This window comes from Bos javanicus, chromosome 8 (genome assembly GCF_032452875.1).
Source record: "Bos javanicus breed banteng chromosome 8, ARS-OSU_banteng_1.0, whole genome shotgun sequence".
Taxonomy (NCBI): Eukaryota; Metazoa; Chordata; class Mammalia; order Artiodactyla; family Bovidae; genus Bos; species Bos javanicus.
Window position 1 is genome coordinate 66,182,742 of NC_083875.1, and position 15,271 is coordinate 66,198,012.

Consider the following 15,271-nt stretch of genomic DNA (forward strand, 5'->3'; position numbering starts at 1 on the left):
ATGTGTTATTATCCTTATTGTTTTTTTCTTTCTGACTTACTTCACTCTATATAATAGGCTCCAGTTTCATCCACCTCATTAGAACTGATGCAAATGCATTCTTTTTAATTGCTGGGTAATATTCCATTGTGTATATGTACCACAGCTTTCTTATCCATTCATCGGCCGATGGACATCTAGGTTGCTTCCATGTCCTAGCTATTGTGAACAGTGTTGCGATGAACATCCGGGTACAAGTGTCTCTTTCAATTCTGGTTTCCTCTGTGTGTATGCCCAGCAGTGGGATTTCTGGGTCATATGGCAGTTCTATTTCCAGTTTTTAAAGGAATCTCCACACTGTTCTCCATAGTGGTTGTACTAGTTTGCATTCCCACCAACAGTGTAAGAGGGTTCCCTTTTCTCTGAACCCTTTCCAGCATTTATTGTTTGTAGACTTTTTGATATCAGCAGTTTGTAGACTTTTTGATGCACAGCAATAGGTACCTATTGATGTGCATTTCTCTGATAATGAGGTAAGGAGTGGCGGCTATGCTTTGCTGGAGCAGCCGTGAAGAGAGATCCCACGTCCAAGTTAAGAGAAACCCAAGTAAGATGGTAGGCACTGAGAGAGGGGATCAGAGGGCAGACAGACTGAAACTACAATCACAGACAACTAGCCAATCTGATCACATGGACCACATCCTTGTCTAACTCAATGAAACTAAGCCATGCCATGTGGGGCCACCCAAGACGGGCGGGTCATGGTGGAGAGGTCTGACAGAATGTGGTCCCCTGGAGAAGGGAATGGCAAACCACTTCAGTATTCTTGCCTTAAGAACCCCATGAACAGTATGAAAAGGTGAAAAGATAGGATATTGAAAGAGGAACTCGCCAGGTCAGTAGGTGCCCAATATGCTACTGGAGATCAGTGGAGAAATAACTCCAGAAAGAATGAAGGGATGCAGTCAAAGCAAAAACAACATGCAGTTGTGAATGGGACTGGTGATGGAAGCAGGGTTTGATGCTGTAAAGAGCAATATTGCATAGGAACCTGGAATGTCAGGTCCATGAATCAAGACAAATTGGAAGTGGTCAAACAGGAGATGGCAAGAGTGAATATTGACATTCTAGGGATCAGCGAACCAAGATGGACTGGAATGGGTGAATTTAACTCAGATGACCATTATATCTACTACTGCAGGCAGGAATCCCTCAGAAGAAATGGAGTGGCCATCATGGTCAACAAAAGAGTCTGAAATGCAGTACTTGGATGCAATCTCAAAAACGACAGAATGATCTCTGTTTGTTTCCAAGGCAAACCATTCAATATCACAGTAATCCAAGTCTATGCCCCTACCAGTAACGCTGAAGAAGCTGAAGTTGAATGGTTCTATGAAGACCTACAAGACCTTTTAGAACTAACACCCAAAAAAGATGTCCTTTTCATTATAGGGGACTGGAATGCAAAAGTAGGAAGTCAAGAAACACCTGGAGTAACAGGCAAATTTGGCCTTGGAGTGCAGAATGAAGCAGGGCAAAGACTAATAGAGTTTTGCCAAGAAAATGCACTGGTCATAGCAAACACCCTCTTCCAACAACACAAGAGAAGACTCTACACATGGACATCACCAGATGGCCAACACCGAAATCAGATTGATTATGTTCTTTGCAGCCAAAGATAGAGAAGCTCTATATAGTCAACAAAAACAAGACCAGGAGCTGCCTGTGGCTCAGATGATGAACTCCTAGGTCTAGGTCTAGGGAAAACCACTAGACCATTCAGGTATGACCTAAATCAAGTCCCTTATGATTGTACAGTGGAAATGAGAAATAGATTTAAGGGCCTAGATCTGATATACAGAGTGCCTGATGAACTATGGAATGAGGTTTGTGCCATTGTACAGGAGACAGGGATCAAGACCATCCCCATGGAAAAGAAATGCAAAAAAGCAAAATGGCTGTCTGGGGAGGCCTTACAAATAGCTGTGAAAAGAAGAGAAGCGAAAAGCAAAGGAGAAAAGGAAAGATATAAACATCTGAATGCAGAGTTCCAAAGAATAGCAAGAAGAGATAAGAAAGCCTTCCTTAGCGATCAATGCAAAGAAATAGAGGAACACAACAGAATGGGAAAGACTAGGGATCTCTCCAAGAAAATTAGAGATACCAAGGGAACATTTCATGCAAAGATGGGCTCGATAAAGGACAGAAATGGTATGGACCTAACAGAAGCAGAGATATTAAGAAGAGGTGGCAAGAATACATAGGAGAACTGTACAAAAAAGATCTTCATGACCCAGATAATCACGATGGTGTGATCACTGACCTAGAGCCTGTTGTTTTCCTCTATTTCCCTGCCCCTCCTGGTTGTCCTTAGATCTCTAACCAGGGGATTCCAACACATACCATATCTGCATAACAGATGGACCGAATGTCTGCTCCAGAGCAGCCAGTTCCCCATTGCCTGAAACTGACTTAGTGCTCAGCATTATTATCTTGGTTTCTATTCAGTTCAGTTCAGTCTATCAGTCGTGTCCAACTCTTTGCGATCCCATGAATTGCAGCATGCCAGGCCTCCCTGTCTATCACCAACTCCCGGAGTTCACTCAGACTCATGTCTATTGAGTCAGTATGCCATCCAGCCATCTCATCTTCTGTCATCCCCTTCTCCTCCTGTCCCCAATCCCTCCTAGCATCAGAGTCTTTTCCAATGAGTCAACTCTTTGCATGAGGTGGCCAAAGTATTGGAGTTTCAGCTTTAGCATCATTCCTTCCAAAGAAATCCCAGGGCTGATCTTTAGAATGGACTGGTTGGATCTCCTTGCAGTCTAAGGGACTCTCAAGAGTCTTCTCCAACACCACAGTTCAAAAGCATCAGTTCTTCGGCACTCAGCTTTCTTCACAGTCCAACTCTCACATCCATACATGACCAGTGGAAAAACCATAGCCTTGACTAGACAGACCTTTGTTGGCAAAGTAATGTCTCTGCTTTTGAATATGCTATCTAGGTTGGTCATAACTTTCCTTCCAAGGAGTAAGCGTCTTTTAATTTCATGGCTGCAATCACCATCTGCAGTGATTTTGGAGCCCAGAAATATAAAGTCAGCCACTGTTTCCACTGTTTCCCCATCTATTTGCCATTAAGTGATGGGACCAGATGCCATGATCTTAGTTTTCTGAATGTTGAGCTTTAAGCCAAATCTTAAGGGAGGTCAAACCTGAATATTCACTGGAAGGACTGATGCTGAAGCAGAAGCTCAAATATTTTGATCATCTGATGGGAACAGACAAGTTATTGGAAAAGTCCTTGATGCTGGGAAGGATCAAGGGCAGAAGGAGAAGAGGGCATCAGAGGATCAGAAGCCTGGATGGCTTCACTGATGCAATGAACATGAACTTGAGCAACCTCCAGGAGATGGTGAGGGACAGTGAGGCCTGGTGTGCTGCAGTCCATGGGGTCACAGAGTCAGACATGACTGGGCAACTGAACAACAACAATAATTGATGTATTAATATGATGCCATATTGGTTTCAGGCATACAGCAGTGATTCAGTTATGCATATACATATATTCAGAATATCTTAGAATTGAAGTGTTTGAGCGATACTTCAGTAACAGTTTGGGGATGTTAGGAAAATGAGTGCCAGTGAGAAACACTTCAGTTCATTCTATTGCTGATTGCCTTCAACTCGGTGCTGTCAACTACAAATTTGTACTTACCAAGAGCATTGCCAACAACTGAACAACTGAACGAAGGCATTTGCCATCTGCCTCTATGGAGACTGAACCCCATGCTGCTATAGCTGTTGACCTTCAACAATATCTAAGGGAGTTCAGGGTGGAGTGAGGCACTCTGTGCTCCAGGGAATCAGGTGGGACCGGTCTTTAGGTAGTTGGATGTTTTTAGCAACAGATTTTATGACCTCAATCCTTGCATCTCCTCATACTAGAGAAGCACTAAATCCCTTCATGGTGATATCAGATCCTCATGAAAACCTTTTGTAAAATGAATGCTTCATGGCATTGAACTCCCCCTTCACCAAAATCTTATATATTGACTTTCCCCCACTGCCGTTTAGGAGCAGCCTCTCAGAGCTATCTGAGATGCTGCCTCCTGGGTTGCAGTCCTCATTTTTCTCCAAATAAAACTTAACTCGCAACTCTCACGTTGTACATCTTTTTTTTTTTTTCAGTTGACAGTGCCCAGCCTGTGATGGCCAACGGACAATAGAAATTATATTTCTACTTTATTCCTTCAGGTTCAGAATTCTAGCAGGCTGAAATGACTATGTTTTCTCCAGGTTCACTCTGATGTTAGCCACACTGACCTGACAGTGAATTACTATCAAGAACAGGGAACTTCCTGTGATAAGCCTTCAATTGAAGATGCCGTGTGGGTAGGACTATAGCTCTGACCACACATCAGTCTAAGTCAGGGGTGACTGGAGCCATTTGATTTCTTAGTCTTGTCCCTGGCTCTGCCACCCCCCCCCAAACTTCAGGCCAGCTTTCTGACCGAGTGTACACGTGTGATAACCAGCCCCCTTGAATTTCATTCCCTGCTCTGGGCTTGTCCTGTAGTCTGTTTGCACAGATGTGTCTGATCACTGGAGCCATGTGAAGAGGGTCACAGTCCATCATCTAGAGAGAGGTGCTCTCTTATTCTTGAACCTCTGATGAAAGCTGCAGAGCCTGGAGTCCAGCTAATGACCAACTCTCTCAGTTTAGGAACCTGGGATCTCTAAAGGAATAGATTCCACCAAGGTCCTGCTCCTCTGACTGGCAGAACCTGGAAGGGCACTAAAGTTTCCCTGACCTCAGGTCAGAGTTCTAGCAGAAACACCCAGGGCACTCACCTCCCACCACTTGCCCACGGTCTTGTCACTTGGGCATCCCAAACTGATGTTGCCTGGTGCTCAGGCCTTGGGTAGCCCCTGGATGACTTCAGTAATGATGGACACAGTATGGCCATGGGGGCCTTGCTGGGGAAAGACAATGACAAAATACCCACCCCCTATACAGTATAGGGGTTGGGGAGAGAGACAGAAACAGAAAAACAGAGAGTGAAGGAGAGAGAGACTGATTGAGGCAGAGGGTTTATTAGAGAGCAAGGTGGGCTGCTGTCTATGGGGTCGCACAGAGTCAGACACAACTGAAGCGACTTAGCAGCAGCGGCAGCAGCAGCAGCAAGCATGAATAGATTGCAAAGTTGGATGAGACTTTCATGCAAATGCGTACAGGAAAGTAGAACAATTAAAGCTTTTCTTATCTCCTTGAGAGACAAGTGGCTGCCTCTGGGATGTCTCTGGCACACCTCAGGAGTTAATTTTGGAGGTGAATGTGTTTACAGTTCCAGGGGTTACAAGCCTTTGACCTTGGAGCTATAATATTGAGATGTCAGTCTCTTACTGAACCTCCTGCTTACAAGGAGATACTCTGAGGAGGGGAGAAGGGAAGACAGCTGCCTTCCTCTCCTCACTGAACAGAGAGTCCATCATTTAACCCTATCATGCCTGTGTGTTTCTGATTGCTTCTGTAACAAATTACCCCAAATCCAGTGGCTTAAAACCATACAAATGTATTGTCTTACAGTGTGGAGGTCAGAGTCTAAAATGGGCTGGCAGGGCTGTGCTCTCTCTGGAGGCTGCAGGGGGCAACCTTGCCCCTTTCAGTTGCCAGAGCCCACCCACATTCTTTGTTCATGGCCCCCTTTCCCCCTTCAAGGTCTGCAGCACAGCCTCTTCAAATCTCTTTCTCCCTGTTGTTTGCCTTCTGTCATGTTGCTCCCTCTGTAGTCAGCTTCTGCTCTGTTTTCTTGTATAAGGACCTTGATAATTGCATGGGGATAATCCAGGTACTGCAGGGTCAAGTCCCTACAAGATCCTTACCTTAATCATGCCTGCCCCCTGAGATAACAAAGTCACACGTCCCAGGGATTAGGATGCTTTTGGGTCATGACTCAACCTTCCACATTCCTCAGGCTTAGAGCTCTGCTGGATTCCACTGAGGCCTGATATGGGCCTCACCCCAGTGTCACTGCCCCAACAGAGGTGATAGTTTGGGCTGTGTGAACACTTGTGAGGATAGATATCTTTTGTCCATCTTTGTAGGCAAAGAGGAAACATGGCTATGAGGTTTCACATTTGGGGCTAAAGCTTAATAGCATGATAATAATTAGAAAGACTGATTTAAAAGTGTTTTAATCTCTTGCTGGAGTGCATGTATGCTAAGTTGCTTCAGTCCTGTTCAACTCTTTTCGACCCTATGGACTGTAGCCCCCCAGGCTCCTCTGTCCATGGGATTCTCCAGAAAAGAATACTGGAATGGGTTGCCATGCCCTCCTCCTGGGGATCTTCCCAACCCAAGGATGGATCTTGAATCTCTTATGTCTCCTGCACTGGCAGACAGGTTCTTTACCACTGGTGCCACCTGGCAAGCTTGCTGGAGTAGCATTGGGAAGTTCTCTGAACCTCCATGGAGAGAAGGATGCAGCCAAAGGAAACATTCTGCACTACAGGCACTCAGACTCCTATTTCATGGAGTTTGTCTCTTGGAGAATTAAGCAATCATTTCTAACCAGAATTTCCATGAATTATTCAGTGTTTGATTTCTGCCTCTGTATAACAGAAACGCGGCTCTTGCTTTCACCGAGGAAAATGGTTGCTGTGCAGAGATTGTCCAGAAGAAGGAGCCAAAGACTTTGAAATGTGCCAGGAGCCCTGAGCTGATTCTAGGGAACAAGATGCAGCAGCCCCAAAAGGGATCAAGCAACGCCTGACTAGTTGCTATGGGTGCCTGCTGCTCTCATACTGGGTGCTCAACTGGGCTCCATGTGCTTCCCTATGAATCAGTCATGCATGGCCTGGGACACCTGGGCCCCACATTCTCCCCACTTCAGGATCCTTGCTTCGGTTCATCAGGATAGTATAAATTATGAATACTTGCTTTAAAAAAAGTGGTAAAAAAATATACACACTGAAAATTCAAAATAGCAATCAGTTGTGCTGAAAGCCCTACTGTAGCCTGCCAGGCTCCTCCGTGGAATTCTCCAAGTAAGAATATCGAAATGGGTAGCCATTCCCTTTTCCAGGGAATCTTCCCAACTCAGGGATCGAACCCAGGTCTCCTGCCTTGCAGGCAGATTCTTTACCATATGAGAAAATGGGAAGCCATTTTAAAAATTGTAAAAGAAATATACACAATGAAAATTCAAAATTGCAATTAGTAGTGCTGAAAGCTAAAGATCTTATTATCTTCCCATAGACATAAATACTATTATCAATTTGGTCAATAGACTTCCAAACATTACATATTTACATTCTTTATTTGAATTGCTGACACTCACCATCTGTTTGGAACTCACAGCCTGTGTTGACTCATCAGGGTATGTTTGTGCGTTGCCCTCTCCCAGCATCATCTTTGCAGGTTTGCTTCTTCAATTATGGGGTTTTGGTTATGGGATGTGGAGAGGTGCAAAAAAGATAAGAATTATAAGAGTGGACCTAGACACTGATGAGGAAGAGAAGAAAACAGTGCATCCCAGTTCAGGGAAACATGGGGCTCCTCTCTGTTCTTGTTTTATTCTCCAAAGCCAACCCAACTGTAATAGAAACCACCTTCTTCTCAAGGATCCCTGTGATCAAAATACCAGGTGACCTTGTGTGTGGAAGGTTGGCAGAACCCTCTCCTTTGGGGGCACATTTGACCTCAGGCTGACCTTGTGATTTTGTTCCCCTGAACCCTGAGAAAGGGGGCTGGCAGCTGAGCCACCAGGCAGCACCGACTGTGGTGAAATAACCCTGACCATGTAAATTGCATCTGACTTTGGGGCTCTGAGAGTGTATGGGCATGTCTGGTGGGAAGCTTCTCCAACTGAGGTGACTCATTACTGGGACTGGCGACAGGAGAGACCTGGGCTCCTGTGGGGCTGGGGCTTCTGAGTACCCAGGTGGACCTGCTGTCACCTCATTCACCTGCGCTGTGTCTGGGGCACTGGACTGCAGCAAGGACTGACCCTGACAGAGGTCCTGGTGCTGCCCTGCCTGCTTGTGACACTTCCTGGCCCAGGTCCTTCTCCGTGAGTCTAGTGCCCAATGGGACCCAGATTATCCTGTAAGTAATAAGATCTTGAGACAGTGAAAAGACTGCTAGAAAGTGGGTGGTAAGTTCAGGGTTACCCGAAGTGGTGGCTGCAGTGGTGTCTGTTCTCCAGACAGCCACAGGAGAGTGGGCTGTCTGGCCAGTTGTTGGGACATGAGCCAAGGGAATTAGAGAGGATGGAGGGACTTGATTCCCCAAACAAAAGCTGTAGAAAAACCAGGAGTCCAGGGCATTACACCTCTCCTTTGGGGCTTCCCTGGTGGCTCAGAGGTTAAAGTGTCTGCCTGGAATGCAGGAGACCCGGGTTCAATCCCTGGGTCGGGAAGATCCCCTGGAGAAGGAAATAGCAACCCTTTCCAGTACTCTTGCCTGGAGAATCCCATGGAGGGAGGAGCCTGGTGGACTACAGTACATGGGGTCACAAAGAGTCGGACAGGACTGAGCGACTTCACTTCACTTTAGATGTGTGAAAGGATTTCAGTGTGAAATGAAACTGGAGGATATGAAATGGAGAATCACATGCATGTACCCTCAGAAGAATGGAGAGACTGATTTCCTGTAAATGCCTGATTTACAGAACACCTAGAGATATCTCTTGATCAATGAACATTCACCAAGGATCTCTTCCCATCCTCAAGCCAAGGAACTTACTGCTTGGATTCTGTGTGGACGTTCCCCTCTTTGCACATCAGGCCATAAGTAAAGCAGACCCCAAGCCCTCAGTGGACTCACCTGTAGCACTAACGCATGCATTTCCTAAATTATAATTCTTCTGCTAAACCAGAAAAACAACTCAGTTTCTTCTCAATTGAACCTGCCTCAATTAACCTCTTTATTCGGGTTGACAGTCTTCACCTCATCTCATAAGCTTATATTAATCTTTCTTTCCTCTGAATTCTCTACTCAGTGACTCAACCTTAGTCTGGGCAATACTGTCATGACTTCTCATAGGGTCAGAACACATTATCTTTTAAAGGTTTAAAAGACCCTCTGCACACTACTATATTTAAAATAGATAATCAATAAGGACTTACTGTATAGCACAGGGAATTCTGCTCAATATTTTATAATAAACTAAATGGGGCAAGACTTTGAAAAATAATAGATACATGTGTATGTATAACTGAATCACTTGCTGTACACCTGAAACTAACACAACATTGTTAATCAACTATGCCCCAATACAAAAGAAAGAAAGAAAAAGACTTTTTGCACAATTTTAGCATCCAGTAAATGGTTAATTAATGCTTAAAATGATTTGTCTTTTGCAGTTTATGCTTTTCTTTTGTTTCTCCATACAGCCCACTTCACCCTGGCTTGCCAGCTGACATTGTGGTAACTAAGATTTCAGGAGTAGGCATCCTAACTTCCCTTTGTATTACTGCTTTCAGATTTTGTTTTCATGAACAGTTTTACTTTTCATGAATGTGTTTTCTCAGGGAGAGATTCCTTTCTGAAATGATACCTACATTCTGGGACAATGAAGCTCCATGTCTATTCAACAAAGCGTCTCCTATTTCTTTTCTAAAACTCCACTCTTGTGCCAAGACCCCATTAATCATCAAACAAGTAATACAGAAAGTCTTGGTTGAACACCTGTCATCTAATCCTTCTCAAAAGTGAACTGGGAGAAACCAAATCGTGTGGTAAGATGAATCAAGTTTTTAGTTCTGAATGAATTGGCAGTCCTTTTAAAAATGATTTTGTTTTCGACTGGGAACATTAGAGAAATGTATTAGGATTTTTTCTTTTTTTTGCATCAATTGGGTAAAAATCTTGATTTTTGAGGTGACCTTTTATTTTTGTTTTGCAACCAAATAACTTATAATAACTCTATAATATTTCTTAAAATTTCATATTATTTTCTTCAAGTGGTTTTGGAAATGAGCCCTATATTATTATTATTGTTATCCATTTAAAAAATAAGAAAACTAGATAACTATAAATGGGATTTCCAGTCATGCCATCTTCATTAAAAATACAGCTATCTATTTATCAGACGTGATCCACCCAACACATTTCTAATCTCTATTGTTCCCTCTTGTTCCATTTATTACTGGCCTAGGAAAGCATAAGGCTCAATGATTTGTAAACACAGTAGAAATCCCTAAAAGAGAAAAGCTCAGAACTACTTTTAGAATAAGAAGAAAACCACCATGTGCTTGCTCTTAGGTCCCTAGATTGCATGGCTGATTTAATTCCATAAGTAAACAGCCCGCCCACATTTTCAGATAATGTTATCAACTGAATTCAGTTCAGCACAATACTCATGTCCTGAGTTGGTGAACTTGGGGGAGGGCATTTGCTATGGTGGCCTGAGATGGTGAGTCAGGCTTCAGAGCCCAGCTGCCTGTAGCCTTGCCGTCACTCCCAATTCATTCTCCGGTGCCCAGTTTCTTCACATGTAAAGTGGAGATAGTAATATTTCTTGTGTTATAGGTTTATTAAGAGGATTAAACCATGTGTATAAAGTGCCTGCCTCTTTGGGAACCCGTTATAAATGTTAGTCAGGCTGATGACCATTACTACCCTGGCCAAGTGTCCAAGCTTCCCGAAAATGTAATGTTGGAAACTTAAGAGCACCTACAATAAAACATTTCATTTATTGACAAAAACACAGAACCAAGAAAGGACTAGGGGGTCACAAAAAGGGTGAACCTGAAAGATGTAACAATCAGTGGGACAGTCAGCCCCAAATTATTTCTGATCACTGAAGCTGTAGCATCTTCCATTCAGAAAATTGAATGTACATCAGAGACTCCAATCGAGGCTTCATAAAAAAATGAATAAACAGAAACCTCAATTAAATAGAATTGGGAGACCAGAAGGGCAAGTTCTCATGTCCTGAGAGGCTAGCAGACCTTACTAGGAAGAAGAAAGACTCCTCTTCGTTCCTGACAAGGAGTCAGCCAATGAAAAGCCATGGACTCTGCTTATATTCCTTTTCCTCTCTATAAAATTGTTATCCTTCTTTTGCTGCTTAGGTATTTGTACACGGTTTACCATAATTGCAAAACTTGAATTGCAATTTTCTGTGGACCCCAATTAAACCCACCTTTGCTAAAAAAAAAAAAAAAATCTGTCATTCTATTTGTTTCTTTTTTTTTAAATTTATTATTATTATTTTTTTACTTTACAATATTGTATTGGTTTTGCCATACATCAACATGCATCCACCACAGATGTACACATGTTCCCCATCCTGAACCCCTCTCCCACCTCCCTCCCCATACCATCCCTCTGATTCAACAGCCTGGAGACTTTTTACTGAGTGTTGCAAGTCACAAGCTCTCATGGCTTCCCAAAGCTGCCAAGGGTTTTATTGGACTGAACATTTACATATAAACCAGTGAGCTAACGTGGCTACATCAACAGTTAATGCAACCTCAGACTCCAGCCAATGAAAGTGTTGCAGTTAAGGTTAAGTCTTGGCCCCTGCAATCTGAACCAGTCCTTTGGCAGGGGAAGATGGCCATAAGAACCATTTAAAAGTGATGCTCCAGATGCTCCTTGCACCATGATGCTGACGGTCTGTACGCTTTCCATAAAAAGTTGGAGAAGAAGAAAAAGATATTGGGGCAAGGAGAGGAAGAGAAGGTACAGAACTACCTGCTGTAATTCTGTGAAGAGTAGCAAGGAGGGGGTTGGGTTTGGCTGCTATAAGGGAAATCTCACCAGGGACTGAGAAAACAAGGCCAGAAAACGTGCTGCCTCCACGAGCACTGAGTGGAGTGTGCTGTCCCCATGAGGACCAAGGTCACATTTGATGGCCCTCTTCATAGAGACTGCAAGGGAATTCCTATTCTGGGTATCAGGCTGGAACGACAGTGTCTCAAGTCAATTCCTTTTCTACTCCAAGGCTATTTTTCTAAATTGCCTAACCTTGCACCACCACACCTTGCCTAACAAGGGCCTAACTAGGAAACAGAAACCAACTCAGCTTTAAGGAGTAACTTTAAGTTGTATGGGAAAGTATTGCATATAATTGCAGAACAAAAAGAAAAACAGCTCTTTTCGTGCCTAGCACAGCTATGGCTCGGGGTCCCAAGAAGCACCTGAAATACGTAGCAGCTCCAAAACATTGGATGCTGGATGAACTGACTGGTGTGTTTGCCCCTCGTCCATCTACTGGCCACCACAAGCTAAGGGAATGTCTCCCCCTATTCATTTTCCTAAGGAATAGACTTAAGTATGCCCTAACTGGAGATAAAGTAAAGAAGATTTGCATGCAGCGTTTCACTAAGATTGATGGCAAAGTCTGCACAGATATAACCTACCCTGCTGGTTTTATGGATGTCATCAGCATTGATAAGACTGGAGAGAATTTTCATTTGATCTATGACACCAAGGGTCGCTTTGCTGTTCATCGTATTACACCTGAGGAGGCCAAGTATAAATTGTGCAAAGTAAGAAAGATATTTGTGGGGACAAAAGGAATCCCTCATCTGGTAACCCATGATGTTTGTACCATCCGTTACCCTGATCCACTCATCAAGGTGAATGATACCATTCAGATTGACTTGGAGACTGGCAAGATTACTGATTTCATCAAATTTGACACTGGTAACCTGTGCATGGTGACTGGAGGTGCTAGCCTGGGAAGAATTGGTGTGATTACAAACCGGGAGAGACATCCAGGTTCTTTCGATGTGGTTCATGTGAAAGATGTGAACGAACAACAGCTTTGCCACACGGCTCTCAAACATTTTCGTTTTTGGTAAAGGCAACAAACCGTGGATCTCTCTTCCCCGTGGAAAGGGTATTTGCCTTACCATTGCTGAGGAGAGAGATAAGAGATTGGCAGCCAAACAGAGCAGTGGATAAAATGATCTCTATATGATGTGATTGGAAAAGTCTTTGTAATTAAAGATAATACCAAGTGAAAAAAAAAAGGAAAGCAAAGCAAAAGCCCAACATATGGCACGACATCAATAAAATAAATTTTGTCAACATGCCAAGGGAAAAGGGGAGGAGGTGTCATTGCAGGGGTAGGGTACACATGGAACTGACAAGCCAGATGGAACACTGAGGCCACCAGAGGTGTAACTGGGAATTACTAACCCCAGATCACAGGGCCCAGGTAGGAAGGAGTGTCCCTGATGACCAGGACCGCTGCTGGGAGCTGGCATCACAGGTGGGCTTCTTCACCATGACCTGCGGCAATGGAGGAGCAGCCAGAGGGCACTAGCATCTCCTTTCTTCATGTTTCTCAGTCTCCCAACAAGGTCTTCACTGTCAGACCCATCCAGAAGCCAAACCTGGGTGCCTGGGAAATGCAGCCTGCAGGAGCCAGCCCCCCTGTAACACAGAGGAAGTGCAAAGAAACTATGAGGAATAATCTGAGAGCAATCTGGGCGAAGACTGGCCCAATCCACCCTACATCAGTTTGTTGGTCAAAAAATAACGCAGGGGATTGTTTTTTTGAAGGATCAATCTCAGAGCAGATAAGAAACATGCCTGTCCTCCACGGCAGAAGATTTTCCAGAGGTCTGCCCATTTAGGTCAGGCTTAACTCTGCTGGACAATCTGTGGATTGCATGAGGACATCCTCCAAGAATCTGACCTTTTACTCTGATTGGGAGGCTGGTCTGGGCATGCTCTTCACCTGGCAATTGCAGAAACACAAGAGGGCAAGCAGAAAACGGGGATCACTTGAGTCTGGACCTAGAAGGAATTAAAAGCAAGTCACCAGCTGAGTCCACTATCAAAAAATGGGGAAATGCACTCCATCTTTTATGGGAGGAATTGCAAAATTGAATGAGAAAAGACATGACCATAGAGAGGGTTGAGTATTAAGGTCAATAATTTCATCTGTAGCTCAGCCTCTCAGTGTATATGTGTGTATGTGTTTTCCACACCACCAAACAATTCCCTGACACCAGTTGGGTGTCTTTGATTCTATTCCATTTGACAATATTAACCTAGAAGTTTCAGCTCCCACAGGTTAAGGGCTCAGTCCCGTGAGACTCCTTCATGTTCCTTCTTAGGAGGCAGGGAGGATTGAGTCTGAAACTATTGAATGTGTGTGTCATTTTCATATTATGTTTTACCTGATTGGTGTACCTTTTATGCCCTTATTTACTTATTTGCAGCTTTAACACATTTTTTGCTGTTTTTGTGGGGACTGAGAATTAAGATTGGCTGGGTTCAAGTAGAGATTGAGAGGAATGTCATTGTAAGATAAACAATAAAATATAAAAGTCTAGTAGGTTGGATGGTATCACTGACTTGATGGACATGAGTTTGAGAAAGCTCTGGGAGTTGGTGATGGACAGGGAAGCCTGGTGTGCTGCAGTCCATGGGGTCACAAAGAATCAGACATGACTGAGTGACTGAACTAACTGAGGGGACTTAACCCTCCCCTGGTGGCTCAGATGGTGAAAAATCTGCCTGCAATGCACGAGACTGGAGTTCGATCCCTGGGTTAGGAAGATACCCTGGAGAAGGGAATGGCTATCCACTCCAATATTCTTGCCTGGAGAATTCTATGGCCAGAGGAGCCTGTGATCTACAATCTATGAGATCACAAAGAGTTGGACATGACTGAATGACTAACACTTTCAGGGAATTTCAGTAGAAGTAGCAAACATATTTATACTATTCATAAAGTTAAAAAGTAAACTAGCACTATCAAAGTACAGTAATGAACTCACACGCAAAGTAGAGAAGCTGTAGTGCTCAGGCTTACAACACTCAGGCTCCACACTTAGGTCAAAGCAGCAATGCCTCATCCACTGTCCTAAACTGCACATCATGGTGGCGATATCAGCCAGTGGTCAGGAGGATAATTTTTGCCATGACCATTTGACACCGAACATGGGGTTACTTTCAACCCTTCTTTTCTGAGCTTTCCCTACAACCTCCACAACCACCCATCACCGAAATTAGCACTTTCACATCCCAAGGAAGGATGCAAGGCTTTCCATGTCAAGACCAGGACAGTCAAAGAGACATAGACCCATGGTGCCTGACATGTTCATCAATAAAGACACTTCCACCTCAAGAAGTTTGGGACCGCCATGAGTTTTAACCGTAAAGCTAGCAAGTGTTAGTTACAACTTGGAATTAAAAGGGAAAGAATTAGCTGAGGGATATTAAGAGGCACAAATATCCAGTTGCAAAGCAAATGAGTCCTGGGTGTGAAATGTACAGTGTGGGGAATATTGTCATTAACTAATGATGTCAAGCTTATTG

At 43.8% G+C, this 15,271-nt stretch overlaps 1 pseudogene; it reads left to right on the forward strand.

Moving 5' to 3' along the window:
* The first annotated feature begins 12,105 nt into the window (after positions 1 to 12,105).
* LOC133252846 (small ribosomal subunit protein eS4, X isoform-like) lies at positions 12,106 to 12,954 on the forward strand (annotated as a pseudogene).
* Positions 12,955 to 15,271: the final 2,317 nt, after the last annotated feature.